Genomic DNA, 22190 nt, shown 5'->3' on the forward strand with positions numbered 1-22190 from the left:
TGGCTATGCAAATGAAGGCTTTACAAGGTGCAAAACTCAGGAGGGCCTCAACCTCTTAAACTCTATGCCAGACACAGTGCAATTGCAGAGACACCACATAATATAACAGCAGTGTTATGCAGCCCAATGTACTCCAATCTAGGGCAAGGTAGCTACACGACCTATTACCTACATTTGTCCTACCTTGCTCTGCATAACGGTTCTCGCACTGATCTTTTACTCAGTTATGTGCTGAATAAATGTTGATCAGTTTCTTGGAAACTGGCCTCATTTATTATGCATGAGGATTCTTAGAAAAGTCCCCTGCACATGTTGTACATCACGGTATGATCATACTCTCCGTAAAAGTCATGGTCATCTTCATCCTAAGACGAAAGAACTACTTTGCATAAATGCAGGTATTGATTTAGGCTCATGCAAGGAACCCCAAGGATTTCCTTTTGTTATAAAAGAACCATACTGAACAGTAGATATCTTAGAGGAGACACTTCCAAGCTGACACAGGCACTGGGTCCTGGCCTGCAAAAGCTCCAGCAGGCAGTGGTCTGACATCTCTTGCGGGGTGTCCAACTCAAGACCAAGATGGGGTCCTTCATTCTCTCCCATCAGGTAATGGGGCTTGTTCTTTCCTAGGGGATTCTTGGCTTTACACCCCAATATATGCTAGGTACACTTAGATATGGTCCGCATAGTAGAAATACGCGTGATTACTGTCATGTCTGTATGCCTCCATATATTCACTGTTTTAGCACCATGGTAGAATTCTACCTTTTAATTACTCTGTTGGTGCTTGTAATCGTATACATCTGTTTCTGTCTAATGATTGTCACAGAAAACATGTTTTATACTAGAATGACGCAGGTCCAATAAATGCTTATTGAAAACGTCCCTATTGTTTATTGTGTGTATCTTTGAGACCTAGTGAGCACGAGTGACTGAGTGAAAAGTGCTGTACAGGTTCCAAGATCCCTGAAGTATCAAGGATTTTCATGTTAGATAGTTGCCAGAAACTATTTGCTCGCAGTGAGCACGAGTGACTGAGCGAAAAGTGCTGTACAGTACAGTACAGTGCAGTCAATAAAAAAAAAACTTTTCCTTGAAGCTGGTTACTCTACTATGCCTAATCTCATGCAGAAGGGTCTCTGATGTCAAAGAACTGGAGATTACAAATAGATCTTTTAACATGTTTGGAGTCAAATTTGAGATTTATAGAAGAACAAAGACTATGTCTGATTCAATTTTTACCCACGTTTTGATTTATGTCCAAAACTTTGCTTTGTGCACTGCATGAGAGTGTGATCGAAGAATGTATGCTCTTCGCCCTCAGGATGTTAACCAATTACTTATATCCTTTGTTAAACCCCACAAAGGCATAACCTCGACCTCTATTGCTAGATGGGTTAATACTGGTATGAGTTTAGCAGGTATTGACTTAAACAAATTTCAATCTCACTCCCTTAGAGGGGTGCTATAGCCAGTAAATCTCTCTGGTCTAGAGGTAAGTCGGACGACATTCTTAAAACTGCTGACTGGTCGAATGCTAGCACCTTTGCACGTCCTATTGAACATATGTCTGATGTTGTTTTACAAAGCTACCAACATGCATAATGTAGCCTCCGTTCTTGTAATGAAATTGCGAATCTCATTTCTTTTTTTTTTTTTTGGCAGAGTTTTATATAGCGCGAACTAGACCCGAACCGAATCGGGTATCAGAGCGCTTTACATAGCACCAGTTACGTTACATTAGGACACACATTCATTTTTGTTAGGCACGGGGAGATTAAGTGATTTGCCCAGAATCACTGGAAGTTTGGCGTCGTTACCGAGACTCGAACCCAGTTCCTCCAGGTCCGAGGTCGAGCGTCTTAGCCGTTAGGCCAACTCCTCTCCCCTATATGTCCTCTCCCCTATATATCTTCCCCACATATTAACATGACTAGAGAATCTGGATTTCATTAAAGACACGGAGGCTGGCATTATCCCTCCCATCCCACCCCTTGGTGGTCTTACAATGATTTAATGCTGTTTTTGCTACAGTTTATTACTGTACTTTTTATTAACAGTACTTGTTTCATCTCTTTTTCCTTTTAGCTTGATAAGCTTGACACTATTTTTTACATTCAAGAGATATTTACTTCTTTCTCTTTTCAGGTAACTCTCCTTAACTGTGTGTCGTCTGGCCTCTGGTTTTACCTTCCTTCTTTCTTCTCCTTCATCCTGCTCATCAGAAGATCGTTTTGAAGTTTCATGAACCTATTTTCCTCCACATTTAAAAGAGGCAGATTGTTGATGGCTCATGCCTTTCATGTGTTGCTATTGTCCTCTTCTGGCACCTTTTATTATTGTGATGTAAGCGGCTGCTTGGACTGCATTAAAGGAATAATGCATAATGCCAGCCTCTGTGTCTTTAATGAAATCCAGATTCTCTAGTCATGTTAATATGAGAATCGCAATTGTCATGTTAGATAGTTGCCAGAAACTATTTGCTCGCAGTGAGCACGAGTGACTGAGCGAAAAGTTATGTACAGTTTCCAAGATCCCTGAAGTATCAAGGGTTTTCATGTTAGATAGTTGCCAGAAACTATTCGCTCCTTGGTAAGGTTAGGGGGCTTATGGTGACACTGTGAGTTAGCTGGTCTAAAGACTAACATATCCTTTGGTGGTGTCTGGAATCTGTCTGGACACCAATTGGGTAGTTTATGTTGTCTACACATGCAAATTCTATGTATTATCAGGACCTACACAACAGCAGAGATTATTTATGCCCAAAAAACAAACCTAAATTCCCCATCATCATAAAGAATCTGGCTCAGGGGTGTTGTGTGAGATTTAATCTTGATGCCACAAAGGAAAGCAAAGGAAAACAATATGTTGACAAGTCTTTACATCTATATGCAGGAGTATGAATGCTAGTGCAAGACTTCAGCAAGTGCAGAGATTATTCTGAGTACAATCCTCAACTGTATTCAAGTATTGATTCCCTCTTTTGCTTGTTTAGGGGAGCAACTGCATGGTTCTGATATTTCTACAGATGAGGAGATACTCCTGTCTGGTGGCTTTAATGGCTTTTCTTTGGACTCAAATGTGGCTATTTTACGCTTTGTCACTCCTCGCTAACTCTTCCTCTTCTTCTCATTTATCATCATCTCACACTTCTTACCCCACTCTAATCCTCTCTGTCGGTTACTCAATCTTTCCTCCACACAGTCAAGTGTAGCCACCAGAGAGACTCCTTACATAAAAGGTCTGAGCCAAGTATTTGTTTATGTTGAGGGGGCTTGCAGTGTCCTAAGATCCCACTGGTCTGCACATAATGTCCTGAGCACAGTTTGGCACTTCCTCTGCTCTCCCGAAGGGATGCAATGGACGAAGGACTATTGGGTGGGCAGAATATGTTCGCTCATGCAAGGAAGAGCAGAACGAGTCAGTCTCTCTGCCCTGCTGCTGATGTGGGGGCTGCTATCTATGAATGTAAATGTGACATCTCTCTTCTGTAATACAAAATATCAGGGCATTACTGAAGCAATGAAGCACCACAACTGTATGACCAATGAATGTGTATGTTCATGGTGACACACTAAGCAGACTCTACAATAAGCAGTGCTGAGGTCAAATAGCTTGAAACAGCAATAAGAAATGAGACACGGATGCTGCATGAGCCGAAGCTTATTAACTTCGTTAATGAACAGCAAATGAATCAATCACCGTAGAAAAATCATCAAAGAAGAGAATGTTACTTGGTGAAACCAGTATTCACGCAGAACAGGCTTTTACAACAGAGCTCTACATGGTGTAACTTTACTGGAACTTAACGGTGACTGGAAATAAAAGAAAAAAAGTCTTAGGCTTCCAAAGCGGATGCATGACATTACAACGCATGCTTTTACCACGCATGCCTTTACAACGCAGTTTTTACAACGCATGCTGTTACAACGCATAGCGCTTAGGGGTGCTGGATAGTGAATAGTTTAATTTACTATTCCAACTCCAGTCCCCGTGGATAGTAGGGAAGGTGTTGGATAGTAAATTAAATCTATTCCCTATCCTAGAGCGCCTCCCAGCGCTATGCGTTGTAATGAAATGCCTTGTAATAGTTGCGTCGTAAAGGCACTGCGTGGTAAAAGTTGCGTTGTAAAGGATGTTTCCCTTCCAAAGCAAATCTAAATTAAAAAGCAACCATTGCCAATTCATCATGAAGGAACTTTTTGAACACACTGCCAAAGGCACATAGTTGCCAATACCTTTGGTAGATATGGAAAATGTCCTTAAGCTATGAAATTCCACCTTCTCCTAGCGCTCTTGGAGTGAATGTTTTCCAAAGCCAGGCTCCCTATTATTTTTCCACCTGGGTACATTTGGATGGGTTCTGATTTTGACAAAAACGAACTCTGAAACAAACCAGAAGCTTCTTGTAAACCAAGGAAGAAGCTGAGTGGTTCTCTTTGAAATGAAGAATGTACATGGCGGTGGTACTTGGTGCGCTGCTGGGTGTTCGCGCTATCTGGTCCTTCTAGGGTTTCCTTGCTAACAGCTGCATTGAAAGGTCTTCTATGAGCTAGCTGGAGTAACAGATGTGTAGGGCACAGGAGAGCTGCAGAACACCACACTGGCTGAAGGTTGTCAAACTTGGGCTTCTTCTTCAATGGCTACATGGTGAACGCAACAAAGTCTAGAGAGGAGGATTAGTTAAGCCATATATACAATCCCTATTCAAGATGGTGGGCTACCCACAGGTATCTATAGATATTCCCAATCTAAGATGTTGATGAGTTCGTCCTACAAGATTAGCATCACACATTTAGGAGCTATTTCTAAATGCTGAATGCTTCGTAACACATTTGTTCACTAATTTTAGTAGAGATTCTGCTCCCCTTGCTTCTATTTTTGCCCCTGATTTGTGTTCCTCATTTTCCTACAACCGTTCTGGAGTGCTTCCCTTTGAGTTTTGCCTGGCCATTTTCTTCTTAATGTCAGGGAGAGGTGGGTGCCTTGCTTTTATTTTTCAATTCAATCTTCTTCTTCAGTTAGGAGCTTCAACATTTCCAAGGAGGTTGTTTTCCCTTAGGAGTGTTTTATTCTCAGTCTGACCCCTTTAAGGAAACACTTGGCGCTTTTCAAGTAAAATATTATATGCAAGGTGGCACAGTGGTTATTGGGAGAAATGGTCCTCTCCTTTGGCAATCACAAAGGTGACTAAACAAACCTTCACAGCATCCAACTCTGTTCAGGATAAAATTGTGTGGGGTTTGTTGAACCCCTCCTAACATACAGGAGTGAAGTCTGGGGCAATGCATATACTAACAATTACACAAAGTGGGAATCCATCCCAGTAGAACAGGCACACCGACTGTTCTGCAAAAAGTGCTGAAAGTACACAGGAATGCTCTCAAGAATTCCTGTGGAGCAGAACTACAAGCTAACTCATTGCTGTTAAACATAAAAAACAAAATGCAAAATTCTAGTTACTACACAAAAGAAATGAAAACAAAAGATTGCAGCATGAAAGCATACCCACCCTAAGAAATGTGACAATAAATCTCTTGATTTTCAGAAGCCACTAACATCGTAAAAGGGGAGATACGTGCCTCTACAAACACTAGAAGTTGAGATATATAAGCCTGAATTTATTATCAAATAAAATCAAAATAGGTGTAGCGACTCTGATACACAAACACACAACAGATTCCAAACTACTAAATAGAACATTTTGTGTAGTAAAATCTGTATCCACTGTGACAACTCCTAATGATAGAGTAACAACAGAAAGATACAGAGAGAGTGATCACACAATGGAGATAATCAGTGCTTATTTTGAGCAGGTGGTTGCAGGTGAGGCACACTGACACTCATTTGTTGCAACCACAGCTTATTTTTCCGTATCAGATTGTGGCCCGGAGCAAGGGAGAGAACAATTTGTGAGAAAGAAGAAGGAAGAGAAAGCCATAAAGAAGGTGACAAAAGAAGAAGGCAGAAACCTGCAAGAGTAAGATAAAGGGTTAAGGAGGATCTAGTGGAGGATGAAAGAGGCATGAGTTGGAATCAAGGCTATGCACCCTTGGTCTATAACACCCTGACTTTTAATAGTACCTGCCAGGAGCTTCTGAGCATCTTCAAGATGCTCACCCACTCTCACAAGGCCCTCTACGACACTGGACCAGCATACCTGAACAGCCGACTCAAATTCCACGCACCCCAAAGGACGCTATGATCAGCCCAGCTCTCCTATTCCGTGGTACCCCGCACCAGAAAGACCAGATCAGGCGGCCGCTCCTTCTCCTTCCTCGCGGCCAGAGCCTGGAAAGCCCTCCCTCTCCACCTCAGACAGACAACATATCTCCCCATCTTCACAAGAAACCTCAAAACCCGGCTCTTTGACTGACCCCCTCCTTGATGGACTGAAACCTGCAAAACCCCCCTCCCCCAGCGCCTTGATACCCTCACGGGTGAGTATTGGCGCTTAATAAACACGTAATTAATTGATCTGAGCAAAGGTATGGTCCTGGGTTTATTCATTTATAAATTAAGCAGTACAGATATACAGCTCAGGAAAACTTGGAACCAGACCTGGTATGTTGATTGTGCGACTTGTGTTTTAGAGAAAATAGGACACACCTCCTCATACACTGCACCGAATATGAGTTAAATAGAAACTAGTACTGCAGGTAATTGAATTCTGGACTCTGGATCAAGTAATGCACAATGCTAGAAGAACGGTAGGAGTGTCACTACATTGTGTTTGTCATATTTCAAGGCAGTGATATTGTATTCACCTTATCAAGCAAACCACATTACCTAGGTCTAGGTATCATACGTGGAGTTAGAAAAGATAAATATATACTTTGCCTGCATTGCAGTGTTTAGGTTGATAGTAGCAGATGGAACATTATTGTTGATCGATGGTATCAACCTCGATCTAGTCACATACAGCAAACAAAATAAATGTCAGTCTGAGATACCATAAGGCACCTAAAACACATGTACAAGTAATGCAGTTCCTATGAATCTAGAGAGCGTTGGTAACACTGGCAAATTCATAAGTCATATCTAGAAAGCATCTCTAAATTGAACTGAATTATGATGATACAGAACAAAAGAGTTAGAAGGGTGTGGAAGTATTGAGATTATTTACATGAACACTAAGGGCCTAATTACGCATACTCGTGGTGGAGGTGTGTTGGCGGTATGGGACCGCCGCATCAGATGAAGACGTAGGAAATGTAATTATTTATTTAATTTTCCCTCATAGTTGTCTGTTGAATTCCCCCCCCAAACCCAGCCCCAGCACCTCAACACTCTAACCTGCACAGGCCGTGGCTGCGTATAGACCACAGCAACCACCAGGGATCTGCGAGCCTTGGTGCTGGTGTGACAGTCTGAGGCAGTAATATGCTTGGCAGTGCCAATTAGTCTTGCCATTTACGGGAAACATCCTTTACAACACAACTGTTACAACGCACTACCATTACGACGCAACCATTTCAACGCAAGTCATTACAACGCATTGCGCTGGGGGGCGCTCTAGGATAGGGAATAGTTTAATTTACTATCCAACACCTTCCCTACCATCCACGGGGACTGGAGTTGGAATAGTAAATTAAACTATTCACTATCCAGCACCCCCCAAAGCAAGTCGTTGTAACGACTTGCGTTGTAAAACTTGCGTCGTAAAGGCATGCGTTGTAATAGCATGCGTTGTAACGACATACATCCGCCATTTACATACGCGCACACACATACTGGTTTTGCCCGATGCTTGCTTGCCTTGCTCTACTATGTGACCCAAAGAGTTCTAAGATGACCATATGTGCCTCTGCATACATCCACAGGTGGCAATCTTGGAATTTGTTTTACAAGATATCAACTATTTGACAGACATGCACACACGGGTTGTTCACGCACACAGCCATATTGTTTTTTTTATTAAACTATTAAAAAAAGTAATTGCAAGATAGCTACTGGTGTGTGGCCATGCATGCCAACACATGGAAGGCGTCGCAAATATTTTCTGACATCATTTTTTCACACTTTTCATTCTATGATGGCAGCCCATTTATCAATGAAAAATTAAGACTAAAAGTATTGGACTGGAAGCCATGTAAATGGGTGACGGTGAGTGGCCTGGTAGCAATGTGCATCTGCTGAGCCCACACAAAAAGAACAAAATGTGTCAAAGTGAATAGGTCCGGCATTGACCGCATCAATGTAACATAAAACATTGCCTGAAAGTAGAATGTTTTTGTGGTCTCCAAAAAGCACACATTACCATAGTACTACCTGGCAATGAAGAGAACTAGTTTGTGTGTGAATGTGCTTCTTGTCAAAGGAAAGCATGCTGTAACTCATACTGAAATTAGCTAATGGCTGCAGCTGACTGACTTATTTGCTCCTGACCAGAGTAAATGACACAACCTCAGGCCAATGGATGAAGTGTTCTCAAACCCCTATAAGTGACAATGTTATATATAGAATTTTAGAAAAAACAAAGGATCTTGGCTACATACCTAAGAAAGCTTCTCAGTCTGGCATTGTCTGTTAGCCTCTTGCTTTTGAGAAAGAAAGTATGAAGGAAAAATGGAAAGAAACACAAAGAAAGAAGGATAGCAAAGCAAAGTCTAAGAGACACATCTTTCAGAGAAATAGATGAAAAGTGGAAACACACCACCTTCATCTGCTAGCACATTGTTAGAATATTTAAACATTAATTTGTATGAAATAAGTTATAAAAAATTATATGTGTGTGCGTATATATATACACATATATATATATATATATATATATATATATATATATATATATATATATATATATATATATATATATATATATCCATACCAACTCCTCCAAAGAAAGAGCGAAGGCCACACCTGGGGACATTGTTGGAGGCATTTATTATCCACAGATCACAGGCGAATGCATTTCGGCAATTCTTTTGCCTTCCTCAGCGCCACAAGCGATTGGGAACCCTCCATCATGCGCTCAAAGGCTGTTCTGCTGCTTTCTGTAGCCCAGTGGCTCAGGCTCCACCCTCGATGTAATTCTCCCCACCTGTTAACATTCCGGGTGTAGTCCAGAACTGCAGGTACCAGCATGCAAAGCCTTGCATCCAGGAAAAAGGTGGAGTGGAATTCCGACACAGTGGTCGGATAGCGAAGCAGGATTGCGCCGATGGTGTCCAATCTGCCTTGTAGTGGAAAATTAAAAGTCTCCTTATGCCCCAGAACCGCTTCAGCCACAATGCTCAAGTCCAATACTTCGCGGGGGCAATCATGACCGTGCACGTAGCCCACTGCCAGGACAATGTCCTCACAACCGCTCTTTCTCTCTTTGTGCACCGAGGCGGGCCCAGACGAATTCCAATACCTTGGAGGTTTCACCATGCCGAAGCGTTGTCAAAGAATGTCCGGGCCACTTTGGTGAAGCGGGGGCCTTCGTAATGCGCCTCTGACACGCGCATATAATATCCATACCAACTCCTCCAAAGAAAGAGCGAAGGCCACACCTGGGGACATTGTTGGAGGCATTTATTATCCACAGATCACAGGCGAATGCATTTCGGCAATTCTTTTGCCTTCCTCAGCGCCACAAGCGATTGGGAACCCTCCATCATGCGCTCAAAGGCTGTTCTGCTGCTTTCTGTAGCCCAGTGGCTCAGGCTCCACCCTCGATGTAATTCTCCCCACCTGTTAACAATCCGGGTGTAGTCCAGAACTGCAGGTACCAGCATGCAAAGCCTTGCATCCAGGAAAAAGGTGGAGTGGAATTCCGACACAGTGGTCGGATAGCGAAGCAGGATTGCGCCGATGGTGTCCAATCTGCCTTGTAGTGGAAAATTAAAAGTCTCCTTATGCCCCAGAACCGCTTCAGCCACAATGCTCAAGTCCAATACTTCGCGGGGGCAATCATGACCGTGCACGTAGCCCACTGCCAGGACAATGTCCTCACAACCGCTCTTTCTCTCTTTGTGCACCGAGGCGGGCCCAGACGAATTCCAATACCTTGGAGGTTTCACCATGCCGAAACGTTGTCAAAGAATGTCCGGGCCACTTTGGTGAAGCGGGGGCCTTCGTAATGCGCCTCTGACACGCGCATATAATATCCATACCAACTCCTCCAAAGAAAGAGCGAAGGCCACACCTGGGGACATTGTTGGAGGCATTTATTATCCACAGATCACAGGCGAATGCATTTCGGCAATTCTTTTGCCTTCCTCAGCGCCACAAGCGATTGGGAACCCTCCATCATGCGCTCAAAGGCTGTTCTGCTGCTTTCTGTAGCCCAGTGGCTCAGGCTCCACCCTCGATGTAATTCTCCCCACCTGTTAACAATCCGGGTGTAGTCCAGAACTGCAGGTACCAGCATGCAAAGCCTTGCATCCAGGAAAAAGGTGGAGTGGAATTCCGACACAGTGGTCGGATAGCGAAGCAGGATTGCGCCGATGGTGTCCAATCTGCCTTGTAGTGGAAAATTAAAAGTCTCCTTATGCCCCAGAACCGCTTCAGCCACAATGCTCAAGTCCAATACTTCGCGGGGGCAATCATGACCGTGCACGTAGCCCACTGCCAGGACAATGTCCTCACAACCGCTCTTTCTCTCTTTGTGCACCGAGGCGGGCCCAGACGAATTCCAATACCTTGGAGGTTTCACCATGCCGAAGCGTTGTCAAAGAATGTCCGGGCCACTTTGGTGAAGCGGGGGCCTTCGTAATGCGCCTCTGACACGCGCATATAATATCCATACCAACTCCTCCAAAGAAAGAGCGAAGGCCACACCTGGGGACATTGTTGGAGGCATTTATTATCCACAGATCACAGGCGAATGCATTTCGGCAATTCTTTTGCCTTCCTCAGCGCCACAAGCGATTGGGAACCCTCCATCATGCGCTCAAAGGCTGTTCTGCTGCTTTCTGTAGCCCAGTGGCTCAGGCTCCACCCTCGATGTAATTCTACCCACCTGTTAACAATCCGGGTGTAGTCCAGAACTGCAGGTACCAGCATGCAAAGCCTTGCATCCAGGAAAAAGGTGGAGTGGAATTCCGACACAGTGGTCGGATAGCGAAGCAGGATTGCGCCGATGGTGTCCAATCTGCCTTGTAGTGGAAAATTAAAAGTCTCCTTATGCCCCAGAACCGCTTCAGCCACAATGCTCAAGTCCAATACTTCGCGGGGGCAATCATGACCGTGCACGTAGCCCACTGCCAGGACAATGTCCTCACAACCGCTCTTTCTCTCTTTGTGCACCGAGGCGGGCCCAGACGAATTCCAATACCTTGGAGGTTTCACCATGCCGAAGCGTTGTCAAAGAATGTCCGGGCCACTTTGGTGAAGCGGGGGCCTTCGTAATGCGCCTCTGACACGCGCATATAATATCCATACCAACTCCTCCAAAGAAAGAGCGAAGGCCACACCTGGGGACATTGTTGGAGGCATTTATTATCCACAGATCACAGGCGAATGCATTTCGGCAATTCTTTTGCCTTCCTCAGCGCCACAAGCGATTGGGAACCCTCCATCATGCGCTCAAAGGCTGTTCTGCTGCTTTCTGTAGCCCAGTGGCTCAGGCTCCACCCTCGATGTAATTCTCCCCACCTGTTAACAATCCGGGTGTAGTCCAGAACTGCAGGTACCAGCATGCAAAGCCTTGCATCCAGGAAAAAGGTGGAGTGGAATTCCGACACAGTGGTCGGATAGCGAAGCAGGATTGCGCCGATGGTGTCCAATCTGCCTTGTAGTGGAAAATTAAAAGTCTCCTTATGCCCCAGAACCGCTTCAGCCACAATGCTCAAGTCCAATACTTCGCGGGGGCAATCATGACCGTGCACGTAGCCCACTGCCAGGACAATGTCCTCACAACCGCTCTTTCTCTCTTTGTGCACCGAGGCGGGCCCAGACGAATTCCAATACCTTGGAGGTTTCACCATGCCGAAGCGTTGTCAAAGAATGTCCGGGCCACTTTGGTGAAGCGGGGGCCTTCGTAATGCGCCTCTGACACGCGCATATAATATCCATACCAACTCCTCCAAAGAAAGAGCGAAGGCCACACCTGGGGACATTGTTGGAGGCATTTATTATCCACAGATCACAGGCGAATGCATTTCGGCAATTCTTTTGCCTTCCTCAGCGCCACAAGCGATTGGGAACCCTCCATCATGCGCTCAAAGGCTGTTCTGCTGCTTTCTGTAGCCCAGTGGCTCAGGCTCCACCCTCGATGTAATTCTCCCCACCTGTTAACAATCCGGGTGTAGTCCAGAACTGCAGGTACCAGCATGCAAAGCCTTGCATCCAGGAAAAAGGTGGAGTGGAATTCCGACACAGTGGTCGGATAGCGAAGCAGGATTGCGCCGATGGTGTCCAATCTGCCTTGTAGTGGAAAATTAAAAGTCTCCTTATGCCCCAGAACCGCTTCAGCCACAATGCTCAAGTCCAATACTTCGCGGGGGCAATCATGACCGTGCACGTAGCCCACTGCCAGGACAATGTCCTCACAACCGCTCTTTCTCTCTTTGTGCACCGAGGCGGGCCCAGACGAATTCCAATACCTTGGAGGTTTCACCATGCCGAAGCGTTGTCAAAGAATGTCCGGGCCACTTTGGTGAAGCGGGGGCCTTCGTAATGCGCCTCTGACACGCGCATATAATATCCATACCAACTCCTCCAAAGAAAGAGCGAAGGCCACACCTGGGGACATTGTTGGAGGCATTTATTATCCACAGATCACAGGCGAATGCATTTCGGCAATTATATATATATATAAATATATATATATATATATAAATGTTTATTTATTGCTTCTAGATACATAGACATTTTATTTTGTAGGTAAATCTTTTAGAAAATGTTACTTTTGTTTATTCGAATTTAAACTACTTAATGAAATTTATATCACTAAATATATATATATTTTTTAATCGTTCGTTTTTAAACAATTTTTTAATTCACAACTATGGTCAAATCCATTAAAAATATATGTTAGTACTCTGCATTCAGGTAGCCGATATTTTGTATTTACTATATTTTTACCCACTATTTCTGTGCTCGATATTTTTGTATTTTACTTTATATGAATCTATAGTCGATATTTTTAATATCAATATTTTTGACTTATTTTTTGTCACGTTATTTCGACATGCAACGGCTAACAACGAAGCACATAACAATGAATAACCATGAGACAGTTAATTATGAATAGCACATAAAAAGCAAAAAAAAAGGACAAATCCATCACAATGCAGTATTTTAGGTGTGCCAACAGATCATCTACTAATCAACTCCAATCCATAACATAGCCTGAAAGAGGTATGATTAAGGTATACAATTTCAGATTATCCTGCAGAATAATACACATACAGCAGCTGGACTGGCCTGAACTTTAACACCATGCAAAGCTGTCATAATATAACACAAACGAATGATGGAACCGCACCTTAATTGTGCACTATATATAGGTGCTTGCGTTGATGATAAGGTAGTTCTTCATAAAGGGTGTTTACATATTCCAAACGTGCATTCACATTAGCACCACCCACCACCACTTCACCACACACCAGCCACCACCATGGTTCTGTGGTGGGAATCCTCGCCGCCATCTTCACGAATGGTGTCTCAAGTGTGTGATCTTAATCAACCCCACTGCCCGGTGTCCACCTACTGTATGGCGATTACTTACACCCCAAAAAATAAAAGGGGAACAGATTAGACAGTCCTCTACAGGCAATGTGGAAACTCATCTGGTCGGACTTTTATTTTCCAAGAAACAGACACAGACAACAGACTACCAGACAGACATTTTTACCCAGACAGAATATGTAGTCACTGTGAAGGATGAAAAGCCAAGATTGGCGACCAATGAAGAGAGCAACCATTGCTCTCACGTACAACCACAGGCCATGTTGCAGCATGCGTTGATTGAGAGCCATTAAAAAAGATGGGCTGAGCTTGGGGGTGGGGGGGGGTAAAAGAAAGAGACAGAGAGAGGAGAGGGGAGGAGAGAGGGAGCCATAAAAAGAAAAGAAGTGAGTGAAGAGAGAGTCAGGTGGAATAAAGGAGTGGAAGACAGAAAAATAAGCTGAGAGACAAATAACTGGCAATATCGAAAAGATGATGTGCAGGGTTTAGGAGAGACATGACACCGAATCTGATATAGAAATGGATAGATTGGAGAAGGAGGAGGAGGAGGCTGCAAAGGGAGAAAAGGGAGAGCAGGGAGAAAGGATGTGGGGACCAGTTCCCAAGGGGCGTGGTCAATCTATTCTCGCAGATTTAGATCTACAGCCAAGTGAAGATTAAATACTTTCTGCATTTCACAAACTCCCGGGGGCATCCTCGTGGAAAGCTGCTCCTGGTGCAGGTTTCATTGTGGATTCCGGGTAGAGTCGTGTGATTTTCACAATGGGATCCCATCCCACCTGCACGCGGCTCTCACCGAGGAGAACCCTGGACATGCCTTGTGCAATTACACTTTTGTTTATTTTTTCTCTCTCACTGAAAAGTATTTCCCCAATGAATAAATCCTTAACTCTTGACCCCAACTTAGTTTAGGGGTGTCCTCCATTACATTTCCTGTCATGGAAACACAAATACAGCCTAATACCAGGCAGGGAAACAACCTTTACAACGAAACTTTTACAACGAACTACCATTACAACGCAATTTTTACAACGCAAACTATTACAACGCATTGCTCTGGGGGGCGCTCTAGGATAGGGAATAGGTTAATTTACTATCCAATAACCTTCCCTACTATCCACGGGGACTGGAGTTGGAATAGTAAATTAAACTATTCTCTATCCAGCGCCTAAAAGCATTATGCGTTGTAATGGTATGCGTTGTAAAAGTTGCGATGTAAAGGTAGGCGTTGTAAAAGTATGCGTTGTAACGTCATACATCCACCAGGCAATGTGAGAAGTGTGTGCATGTTCACAAACACTGGAGCCCTTTAAAAAAGGAGTAGAAAACTGAACAATTGCCAATACTGTGCTCCTTAATTCTTCTTATTTGACCAAAGCACATTAGACATAAACATAATGTGGGTACAATACTATTAGTTAAGTCTGATTCAATCACTTTTTATTCTTATTTTGAATGCATTTGTTGTTTAATGTTCACCAATTTTGCATTTTTATATTCCTACAACCGTTATTTCTATGCCATAAGACCGTCAAATATCAAATGTGGTTTCAATTTGTGGATTTTGAAGAAACTGTCGTCTATGGCTACATATGTATTATAATGTATCAAATTGTAAATAAAGTCTGGATGTTGTATATGTGAGAGTGAACCAGTTGAAGGCGTGATGTGTAGAATGACTGTGAGATTTGAGTGATGTTGTGTATATATATAGTGAACGTTTTTTATGGTGAAAATTGTCTTTGTATGGTGATTGTAGGAATATAAAAATGCAAAATTAGTGAAAATTAACCAACAAATGTATTCAAAATAAGAATAAAAAGTGATTGTTCAGTTTTCTACTTGGTCAGTGGCTCGGCCTTACTGTTGGGAGCCCATACCCAGTGGTGTTTTCTTTAAAAAAGGAGGGCATCTACACTCGGCTATTTACATCAATGTCTGAACGTAGATTTCCTACTTTTAGAGTTCACAAATTTTTCGAACAACCCTTTCAAATCTATATAAAAAACTGCACCTGGTGCAGGTTTCCATGCAGATTCCTTTGGATACCGCACGATTTCCTCGATGGGAGGGATTTGCCTCTGTAGTTCTGTGTGGTGAAGAACTCAACACACAGGAGGAAATGGACTCCACATATATTTTCTGTTTTCCTCAGTATTTGCCCAGTGCAGAAACCCCCTCCAGTATACCCCCCTACCGATTTTGGAGGTGATCCATTTTCCTTCCCACCCTGAAAACCATTGCCATTACCATTTTTAGGAGGGAAAGAGGGCTCAGTTTGGTAATTCCTGCACATGTCCTTGTTTGTGGGGGTTCACAAACCTGTAAGAGCAACCACACTGTAGAAGTCCCAGGAATGCTCGAAAGCCCTCACTTTCTATTAGGCACCGAAAAAGGACCTGGGCCTGCCTATACTTGCCAGGGAATCAAGGCGCAACTGAGGTGATTTCTGTTGCAGATGTACGTTTATGGCTGAGTTTACTTTTGTGAAAAGGCTCTAAATTTGTTTGTGGGTGTTTATAAACACTCAAGGCGACCCATGTCTTGGAACGCAAAAAAACACCTTTCATCCCACCCCTTGAGTGGGATTTAGGGGCTGAAATAGTCCCTTTGTGAATTCCTAAAGCTGGGCGCTAGGGTATGGAAGGAAATTGTGCCCCTGGCAGCTTTTTTAATGATAAAATACAGCACCAATCAGAGTTCAGTGGGCCCCTCTGGCGTCTGGGTCCAGGTGCCACTGCACCTGCTGCACAAAAGAAAGGTACACCCTGGTAAATAGGCCCCATGGGGAGCAAGAGGCAAAGGTTAGACACTGGACAGGGATATAGAAAGAGGAGAGAAAGGGAGTAAGGGAGAGAGAATGAAAGAGAGAGGGGGATAGGGTAAGGAGACAATGGGAGCAGCGGGTGTGAGTGAGAGACTGATTTATAGAGCAGGAGAGCAGAATGGAAAACCCAGTGGCAGACTGAGAGTGCAAATAGATGAGAGAGGGAAACAGAGACCACAGACAGAGGAAGAATAAAGATGATAGCCCCAGGTTCATAGGTCCTGGCACTTACCTGGCTCTTCCTTGGAGGAGTTCAGGTTCTGTGGATCGGTGTTCTTCTAAGCTACTGTATAAATACCTCCTGTGCATGGGGTCACGTGATACATGACGGAAGGAGAGGAGTGGCTCATATCAACCTCTTACCGACCAAGATGCTACCTGTATTTTGACATTTAATCAGCACAAGGTCTGAATGGTCCAATCATGACACAGGTGACCTTTTATGGCTGTCGGGGCAGCATCACATCTTTGGCTGAACCGGATCTCTTTGGATGTGAAATCGACTCTGCAGCTGCCCAGCTGATACCAGAAGGACTGACCACATGATGTGATCGCAGTGCGGGCCTTATCTGCCTTCTTAATCCAGAGAAGGTCTGCTGAAGTTAAAGCAGATGTGCATACTGTAGAAAGAGCATCAACACCGGTAGATTAAGTTGTGTGTGCATGCCTTAGAGAGGCTGCTGAGGCCAGATGAGAAGACTCTTTAAACTTGGTGAAACTGCTCAGGATAGCAGGCTCGGGCCCTATTCTAGGGGTGGGGGTGCTTGGTGTGGGGTTGTTGCTGCTGTGTTCGTGGTAGGTGATTGCTGGGATGGGGGGGTGCAGTGCCTGGGGCGGTGGATGGTGTTGACACAGTGCTGGACATACTGCTGCAATACCAAGGCACAGTGAATTGGGGGAGGAGGTGGTAAAGCTCAGGGGTTGCGCTATTGTCGTCGGGTGGTGGAGCATGGTTTGTGAGTGGCAGTGTGGGAGTGTAGCAATAAGGGAGTGTAGCTCCCTCCTGAAACCAGGCTTATCTCCTCCACTGCACTCTTCAAGAAAGAGGTGAAAACCATCCTTCTGGCCAAGATCTCCTGAACTTTATAGGTGCTGGATCAGAGACTCTGCATCGCTTTGTATCACTGATCACCTTGTCCTTTGGCACTATACTCCTACTTGTTGGTGACATTACTACGCTACTCTCTTACTACTGACCAATATATGATACACTTTGGTTTATTGAATCACCCTCCCGATGCCCCCACCCAGTGTTCTCTCTATCCTAAGAAATTGGTATAAGCCATCCACACATCCAAGGTTTACCTGAACCCTTCTGTAGTGGGATCAATGACTTGTGCCGTCTTATATAACTTGTTTACCTGATTGTATATTGATATGTTTTCTGTACGTTACTGTTATCCTATTATGTTAGTGACTATTATACTGTTCCCATTATCTCTGTTCAGTCCTGCTGCCCCTACCCCTGTCTCTGTGAAGCGCTCTGATATCTGTAAGGATCTTGTTCGCGCTATATAAAACTTTGAATAAATAGCAGGGGGGTGGAGCATGGTTTGGGAGTGGCAATGTGGGGCTGTAGCAGTGAGGGAGCGTAGCAGGGTGGTGGAGCATTGTTTGGGAGTGGCAGTGTGGGGCTGTAGCAGTGAGGGAGTGCAGCAGGGGGTGGACCATGGTTTGGGAGTGGCAGTGTGGGGCCGTAGCAATAAGGGAGTGTAGAAGGGGGGTGGAGCATGGTTTGGGAGTGGCAGTGTGGGGCTGTAGCATTGCGGGAGTGCAGCAGGGGGTGGACCATGGTTTGGGAGTGGCAGTGTGGGGCCGTAGCAATAAGGGAGTGTAGCAGGGGGGTGGAGCATGGTTTGGGAGTGGCAATGTGGGGCTGTTGCAGTGAGGGAGTGTAGCAGGGTGGTGGAGCATGGTTTGGGAGTGGCAGTGTGGGGCTGTGGGCAATGAGGGAGTGTAGCAGGGTGGTGGAGCATGGTTTGGGAGTGGCAGTGTGGGGCTGTTGTCAATGAGGGAGTGCAGCAGGGTGGTGGAGCATGGTTTGGGAGTGGCAATGTGGGGCTGTAGCAGTGAGGGAGTGTAGCAGGGTGGTGGATCATGGTTTGGGAGTGGCAGTGTGGGGAGTGTAGAAATGAGGGAGTGTAGCAGGGTGGTGGAGCATGGTTTGGGAGTGGCAGTGTGGGGAGTGTAGAAATGAGGGAGTGTAGCAGGGTGGTGGAGCATGGTTTGGGAGTGGCAGTGTGGGTCTGTAACAATGCGGGAGTGTAGCAGGGTGGTGGAGCATAGTTTGGGAGTGTCAGTGTGGGAGTGTAGCAATGAGGGAGTATAGCAGGGTGGTGGAGCATGGTTTGGGAGTGTCAGTGTGGGAGTGTAGCAATGAGGGAGTATATCAGGGTGGTGGAGCATGGTTTGGGAGTGGTAGTGTGGGGCTGCAGCATTGAGGGAGTGAGGCAGGTTGGTGGAGCATGGTTTGGGAGTGGCAAGGTGGGAGTGTAGCAATGAGGGAGTATAGCAGGGTGGTGGAGCATGGTTTGGGAGTGGCAGTGTGGGGCTGTGGGCAATGAGGGAGTGGAGCAGGGCGCTGGAGCATGGTTTGGGAGTGGCAGTGTGGGGCTGTAGCATTGAGGGAGTGTAGCAGGTTGGTAGAGCATGGTTTGGGAGCAGGGTCATAGAATAGTTGCAAATAGGCAACTGAACTCTGGAGGGGCCCCTCAGGAAGCACTAGAGTGTATGGTTACTAATGTTAAGATTGAACTTTTGCACCTGCTGATTGCTTTCAGTTTTGCAAAAATCGTTTTTCTGCAATTTCGTGCGATTTGCGGGGCGCGAAACCGTGCAAGATCGATTTCGGAAGCCGCGAATTCGTGCGAATACACGATTTGGTTTTTTTGCTGCGTGTTTGTTTGCATGATTTGTTGCGTGTTCGCAAGCCGCTTGTAGCGCAACGTTTGCGAAGTTACCCTAGCGGTCGTACATGGGCGCGGCCATCTTGTTTGCCTGACGTAATTCCGTTTCCGGGCGCTATGTGAAATCTCGCAAAGTGTGCGGCTTGCTAGTACAATTTCGCGTGTGCTCGCGAGGAAAATCTCGCGCGAACTTACCCACGCGGTCGTGAACGGGCGCGGTCATCTTGTTTCTCATTCATTGCTATGGTTCTGGGCATGCTCTCTGTATCCTTTCTTAATCTCTGCCATCCTTTGCTTGTTTGAAGTTTTTTTTAATCTATTTTACTTATTATCTATCCCTCTATTTTTCTAGCTCTATATTTTTGTGTTTTCTGCTACTTTTTGTTAATTTTAAACTACTTTTTTAAACGCTTTTCTTTTCTTCTTCCCTGTTCTATTTCTTAGCAGGTTGGTAGAGCATGGTTTGGGAGTGGCAGTGTGGGAGTGTAGCAATGAGGGAACATAGCAGGGTGGTGGAGCATGGTTTGGGAGTGGCAGTGTGGGTCTGTAGCAGTGAGGGAGTATAGCAGGGTCGTGTAGCATGGTTTGGGAGTGGCAGTGTGGGCCTGTAGCAATGAGGGAGTGTAGCAGGGTGGTGGAGCATGGTTTGGGAGTGGCAGTGTGGGGCTGTAGCAGTGAGGGAGTGTAGCAGGGTGGTGGAGCATGGTTTGGGAGTGGCAGTGTGGGGATGTAGCAGTGAGGGAGTGTAGCAGGGTGGTGGAGCATGGTTTGGGAGTGGCAGTGTGGGGCTGCAGCATTGAGGGAGTGTAGCAGGTTGGTGGAGCATGTTTTGGGAGTGGCAGTGTGGGAGTGTAGCAATGAGGGAATATAGCAGGGTGGTGGAGCATGGTTTGGGAGTGGCAGTGTGGGTCTGTAGCAGTGGGGGAGTGTAGCAGGGTGGTGGAGCATGGTTTGGGAGTGGCAGTGTGGGGCTGTAGCATTGAGGGAGTGTAGCAGGTTGGTGGAGCATGGTTTGGGAGTGGGAGTGTGGGAGTGTAGCAATGAGGGAGTGTAGCAGGGTGGTGGAGCATGGTTTGGCAGTGGCAGTGTGGGGCTGTAACAATGAAGGAGTGTAGCAGGGTGGTGGAGCATGGTTTGGGAGTGGCAGTGTGGGGCTGTAACAATGAGGGAGTATAGCAGGGTGGTGGAGCATGGTTTGGGAGTGGCAATGTGGAGCTGTAACAATGTGGGAGTGTAGCAGCATGGTGGAGCATGGTTTGGGAGTGGCTGTGTGGGGCTGTAGCAGTGAGGGAGTGTAGCAGGGTCATGGAGCACGGTTTGGGAGTGGCAGTGTGGGTCTGTAGCAATGAGGGAGTGTAGCAGGGTGGTGGAGCATGGTTTGGAGAGTGGCAGTGTGGGAGTATAGCAATGAGGGAGTGTAGCAGGGTGGTGGATCATGGTTTGTGAGTGGCAGTGTGGGGCTCTAGCAATGAGGGAGTGTAGCAGGGTGGTGGAGCATGGTTTGGGAGTGGCAGTGTGGGGCTGTGGGCAATGAGGGAGTGTAGCAGGGTGGTGGAGCATGGTTTGGGAGCACCAGTGTGGGGTTCTTGCAATGAGGGAGTGTAGCAGGGTGGTGGATCATGGTTTGTGAGTGGCAGTGTGGGGCTCTAGCAATGAGGGAGTGTAGCAGGGTGGTGGAGCATGGTTTGGGAGCGCCAGTGTTGGGCTGTAGCAGTGAGGAAGTGTAGCAGGGTGGTGGAGCATGGTTTGGAAGTGGCAGTGTGGGAGTGTATCAATGAGGGAGTGTAGCAGGGTGGTGGAGCATGGTTTGGAAGTGGCAGTGTGGGTCTGTAACAATGAGGGAGTGTAGCAGGGTGGTGGAGCATGGTTTGGGAGTGGCAGTGTGGGTCTGTAGCAATGAGGGAGTGTAGCAGGGGGGTGGAGCATGGTTTGGGAGCACCAGTGTGGGGCTGTAGTAGTGAGGGAGTGTAGCAGGGTGGTGGAGCATGGTTTGGGAGTGGCAGTGTGGGGCTGTAGCAGTGAGGGAGTGTAGCAGGGTGGTGAAGCATGGTTTGGGAGTGGCAGTGTGGGAGTGTAACAATGAGGGAGTGTAGCAGGGTGGTGGAGCATGGTTTGGGAGTGGCAGTGTGGGTCTTTAACAATGAGGGAGTGTAGCAGGGTCGTGGAGCACGGTTTGGGAGTGGCAGTGTGGGTCTGGAGCAATGAGGGAGTGTAGCAGGGTGGTGGAGCATGGTTTGGGGAGTGGCAGTATGGGTCTGTAGCAGTGAGGGAGTGTATCAGGGTGGTGGAGCATGGTTTGGGAGTGGCAGTGTGGGGGTGTAGCAGTGAGGGAGTGTAGGAGGTTGGTGGAGCATGGTTTGGGAGTGGCAGTGTGGGGCTGTAGCAGTGAGGGAGTGTAGCAGGGTGGTGGAGCATGATTTGGGAGTGGCAGTGTGCGGCTGTGGGCAATGAGGGAGTGTAGCAGGGTGGTGGATCATGGTTTGGGAGTGGCAGTCTGGGGCTCTAGCAATGAGGGAGTGTAGCAGGGTGGTGGAGCCTGATTTGGGAGTGGCAGTGGGGGGCTGTAGCAGTGAGGGAGTGTAGCAGGGTGGTGGGGCATGCTTTGAGAGCGCCAGTGTGGGGCTGTAGTAGTGAGGGACTGTAGCAGGGTGGTGAAGCATGGTTTGGGAGTGGCTGTGTGAGGCTGGAGCAGTGAGGGAGTGTAGCAGGGTGGTGGAGCATGATTTGGGAGTGGCAGTGTGCAGCTGTGGGCAATGAAGGAGTGTAGAAGGGTGGTGGATCATGGTTTGGGAGTGGCAGTGTGGGTCTGTAACAATGAGGGAGTGTAGCAGGGT

This window comes from Lissotriton helveticus, chromosome 3_1 (genome assembly GCF_964261635.1).
Source record: "Lissotriton helveticus chromosome 3_1, aLisHel1.1, whole genome shotgun sequence".
Lineage (NCBI taxonomy): Eukaryota > Metazoa > Chordata > Amphibia > Caudata > Salamandridae > Lissotriton > Lissotriton helveticus.